We start from the raw sequence: 4,829 nt of genomic DNA on the forward strand, positions 1-4,829 counted from the left end.
ATAGATAGATAGATAGATAGATAGATAGATAGATAGATAGATAGATAAAAGATAAACAAACAAACAAACAGAAATGAAGACTGTGGTGGAGCCTAGTGGTTAAGCTCCCATGCTTCAGTACTGCCAACTGTGTGATGGGCAGTCATGGGAATGACAGGTTTGTGAGCTCGGCCTGTGGCTTTCACGTAGATTCTGTCAGGACGGAAGACCCTCAAAGAAACAATTTACGGTTGGAATGCAGAGCCAGGCACTGTTCTCCACCTTTGGTTGCTGCTGTTTACATTCGTTTATTGAGCCCACGTTTTCATAGGCCTTTTCGCAGGAAAATTCACGTCTGCTTCGTGGTGAAGACAGACCCAGAGGCTATCCACACAGGCAGCAGCAGACTGGTCTGTTTTCTTCTTTTTGTGTGATTATGTCTACTGCCTCATCTTGAATTATGAGCAAAAACCTACAAAAATAAATGTTTTGTGGTTTATCTAAAAAATATATAATACAGAAAAATGTTTTGGTGAATAAAATCAATTTTGTATAGTTTATTTCAATCTAAATAAAGTGCTGATTTTGTTTAAAAAAACAACAGTCACGTTAATCTCAATTGTGAATCTGACTACATTTTTACTTATTGCTTGAATCTATTTTTCTCTTCTGAAAGTATTTTTATATGCTACCAAGGCACAGAGAATTATGTTGCTTAAAAAAAAAAGCAAGAAAACAAGAGTAGATCTTAGTGTACCCCAACACTGTAAAACATCGGGCCATTTGTGTGATGAGCTCTGTCTGTGACCTGCTAGAAAGAAGAGTCACAGCTCCACTCACAGCATGTGTTGTGATGTGAGGGAAGCTCTGTCTCACAAGGGAGCCCAGATATAATTTCTGTGTAGCCACTTCGTAAGAAAAGATCATAGATCATCTCATGAATGGCTTGGCTTAAACATCAGAAAGCCCACAGTTGTACACTTGGGAATAGTATGCCATGCTGGATCCTGCTATAAGGTCAAAGAAATAGACATCACTATGGGAATAATGCCAGTTTTTACTCCTTTTAAAACCATAGTTAGTTACTTGCAGTATTAATAAAATATGTAATTCCCAGAAAGTGACTGAAATCTTGTACATATGTTTTACCTTACAAAGTCATGTATTTGATAGTCATACTTCATTACTTTTTAAAGATTTATGTTTATTATTTTCAGCTGTGTGTGTTTGGGGGAGGGTCTTTGCACATGAATGCAGGTGCCTGCAGAGCCCAGAGGCATCAGGTCCCTGGAGCCAGCATTGCAGATGGCTGTGAGCCTTCAGATGCTGGGGTGCCAGGACCTGAATTTGTGTCCTCTGCAAAAGGAAAATGTACTCTTAACCCCTGAGTCATTCCTCCCTACCTCTGTTTATTACTTTTTAAAGAGAATATAAGTGATGATTATAGACAAGCATTTTGTAGAATATCAAACTTACCTATAATAGTGACATAAATGTTTTTATTTTCTGGTTGATTTGATTTTCTGAGATGCATAAAGATACCGAGTGCAATATCGTCACAAGAACCACCATGTAGATTTCTTTGTCTCACATCAGTGGATTTAATGGCTCCCAGTGTCATTTTTATGAGATCAGTCCTCAGTGAGTTTCTGTTTCGAATGAGTCATCATGTCTAATTATTGCATTTGTTATTTTTCAGAGCAGTTGAACATCACATACCAAGAGTGACATCTGGCTAACAATATCACAACAACCTGAAGTTAGGATCTTTTTCTGTGTTGGAAGCGTAAAAGAAAAAAAGAAACATTTTTTTAAAAAATGGAGGAGTGATCGTCAAAGGTAAAACTTCATTTCCTTTGTATAACCCACTTCTACAATTCCCTCTTACGAGGCACTACATGAAACAGTTCTTCTCTTTTTATAATGTGATATATTTCTACCTTAAAGTTCCAAAGCCATAGGAGGCTGAAGAATTTAAAGTCTGTTTTTTAACTCCATGGTTACCTGTACAGATTTTGATCAAGGTAGAGTTTGCATCTGTAGTGATTATTGTTATCAATCTAGAATGTCAGATCAGGCAAATGCAATTTTCAGGACTGTGAGATAAAATACCGGACCTGACATTAAGCATGGAATGAAAGAAATTGATGGCACAGAATCACTTTGCATTTTCTTTACGTGCTGTACAAATTTGCATTCATCAGCACAGACATGCCCACTTCGATGTAAATCTGGTAGGAGAGGCAGTGAAAATGCTGACGCCCATGCTACCATCTCCACTCTCTTTCTTTCATGGGCTCTGTTAGGAGGAAAAGACCATAAAATATATAAGTCAAATGTGTTACACGTAATGTCAGATCAGAAGGGGATTAATATTGCTGAATACATTAGTAAGCTACTGTCCTGTTTGGGTTATTTGTACAACAAAGACAAGGACTTGAAAATGGCACTTTGCTGGGAAGGTGATCCCACGAATCCAGATAAGAGCAGCCGGGCCTTCTTACTGGTACATGAGAAGGATAATAAGGTTGAGTGTAGACTGAACTGCATACCAACATTCTGCCGACATTATAAAGGCAAAGAGAACCTGATGGAAATGTCCATCTCTGCAGCTGTGGCTGCAATTGCACGTGGTCCAGAGGTCTTATTCAGCCAATCAATGACTATGTTACACCCCCTTTTGCTGGATTTTGAAGCAGGTCATTTTTCTCCTGGATGAAGCATCGAGAGGAAAGAGCTTCGTGTCAGGGAGCCAAACTGAACTGTTCCGAGATAAACTTTTACCAATAGATCTGTGATCAAAATGAGAGATGCATTTTGGCATTATGATATATATATATATATATATATATATATATATACTATTTATTATATAAATATATATACGCACAATAGATTTCAAAGTGTGTTGAGCATTTTAGAAATAGTTATGGCTAATGTAATAACATTTAATGGTACTTTGGAAGTTACTTACTGAGTATTATTCACATTGAGAGTGTGCACACATGTGTGTTTACTCTTTGTCTCTCTCCTCCATCTCTTTCTCTCTCTGTCTCTTTCTCTCTCATCTCCAGAGGATCATTTGAGGGAGTTGGTTCTCTCATTCCACCATATTTAGTATATGAACTTCCTGTTAAGCCCACTTACTATCTAGTTCATCTCACTGCTCCCGACTCCTTTCTTCTTTTTTCAGCATTAGAATGTTAAACAATAAAAAAAAGTTGGATAAAAACAGTGGTTTTGTTAAAATCTATAAAATCACACAGTAAGTTGTGACTAGAAAGGAATAGCTATTAATTATGTAATCTACAAGCAGACATTTTTTTAGCAAACATCTCAATTAGTGCATAGTGCTATACAACTTTCTAATGAGAGCAATGAAAATGGCGTGCAAGGAGCATTGGCAGGAGAAGGTGATGGATAGTGGGGCCAGGGAAGTTGTGGCAGATGACATGGCAAAAAAACCAAAAGGAGGCAGACCCTGAGTTGACAAGACTTCATTGACAGTGGGGAGGTGTTGCTCAGATCAAGTCTGTTCCTGAGGATGAGATGCAAAAAGAGTGAATTTCCCCGGGGACTTTGAGATGACAACCATCTCCTTACTGCACTTGCAGCCACCTCTGTACCATCACAGCTTCCTTTGACTTCCAATCTTGCAGTGGGAAAGCTCTGATTACACCTGGTTTTAGCTCAGGACAAATATTCTCCATTGTTATCCAAACTGCTAATTCTGAGGTTTTTAAAGCCTGCCAGTCAGTTTTCTGGCTTACTTTTACTCTTTGATTTCACTTACCAGTGGTGTAACACACTGTCTACAACTATCTGTGGTCTGTCAAGCTTTCGATTGTGTTTGTGGGTCTGCGGTTGTCTGGCATAGATCAGTGCAGGATGAGGTCAGGAATGTACACTTCCAATGAGCTTTGAGCAGGTGCCTACCTGTTTGTTCAGACACCTGACTTGGAGAGCTGCGCTATAAACAGAATGATCTGGGTGGAACGATGAGGCTCGTGTTACAGACTGAGTTAGAGAGAGACGAGGCTCATATTGTGGAAAGTTAGGTTAACTTCAGACAGGATCTGAGTCTCTTGGAATGAGATGAGATTTAATAGCTGGACATGGTGGCACAAGCCTTTATTCCCAGCACTGGGGCGGCAGTGGCAGGGAGGTTTCCTAGTTCAAAGCCATTCTGCTCACATACAGTGTTCTAGGCCAGCAGCCAGTGCTACAAAGTGAGACATTGACTCAAAAAAGAGAAAAAAAAGATAAAAATACATAAGATCCTTTTTCTAGATGATTTTTTTCTTTTTTATGTGTATGAGTGTGTGCCTGCATGTATGTATATGCACCATATGGTTTCACTGCTCATGAAGGCCAAAAGAGGGTATCAAATGCCCTGGCACTGAAGTTATACATAGTGGTGAGCTACCATATCGGTGCTGAAGACCAAACTCAGGTCCTCTGCAAGAGCAGTAGTTACTCTTAACCTCCGAGCCTTTGCTCCAACTGTGAAATAAGATCTTAATATCATGAAAGTTTGTATACTAAGTCCCCAGATATATCTCCTGTCCCCTACTGCAATATAAACTTTGGAGAATAGTAAATATTGATGGATGGATGGATGGATGGATGGATGGATGGATGGATGAATGGATGAATGGATGGGTAGATGGTTGGATCAGTGGGTGGGTGGATGGGTGGGTGGGTGGATGGGTAGATGGTTGGTTGGATGGATGGGTGGGTGGATGGATGGGTGGGTGGATGGATGGATGGGTGGGTGGATGGATGGATGGATGGGTGGGTGGGTGGATGGGTGGATGGATGGGTGGATGGATGGATGGATGGGTAGATGG

General features: G+C 39.9%; 1 protein-coding gene and 1 long non-coding RNA gene across 8 annotated transcripts in view; one reads left to right on the top strand and one right to left on the bottom strand.

Annotated features, from left to right (window-relative positions):
* Window positions 1-271: 271 nt before the first annotated feature.
* Window positions 272-4,829, bottom strand: part of LOC129679206 (uncharacterized) — an 8,913-nt gene continuing 4,355 nt past the window's right edge. For 2 of the 5 annotated variants that reach the window (XR_008720523.1, XR_008720524.1), the window contains 2 exons: window positions 1,456-2,771; window positions 272-451 (listed from right to left, as the gene is read on the bottom strand). This is a non-coding gene — a long non-coding RNA (uncharacterized LOC129679206). Of the gene's footprint in view, window positions 452-1,455; window positions 2,772-2,953; window positions 4,662-4,829 lie in introns of those variants that run through there. The other 3 variants (XR_008720527.1, XR_008720525.1, XR_008720526.1) reach the window with 3 other exon arrangements.
* Window positions 1,759-4,829, top strand: part of Dlgap1 (DLG associated protein 1) — a 501,333-nt gene continuing 498,262 nt past the window's right edge. For all 3 annotated transcript variants that reach the window (XM_055610168.1, XM_055610169.1, XM_055610170.1), the window contains exon 1: window positions 1,759-1,818. The gene's annotated coding sequence lies outside the window, so the exon portion shown is untranslated. The remainder of the gene's footprint in view (window positions 1,819-4,829) is intronic.

Source organism: Psammomys obesus, unplaced genomic scaffold (genome assembly GCF_907164565.1).
Source record: "Psammomys obesus unplaced genomic scaffold, mPsaObe1.curated_primary_1811, whole genome shotgun sequence".
In the NCBI taxonomy this organism is placed as follows: domain Eukaryota; kingdom Metazoa; phylum Chordata; class Mammalia; order Rodentia; family Muridae; genus Psammomys; species Psammomys obesus.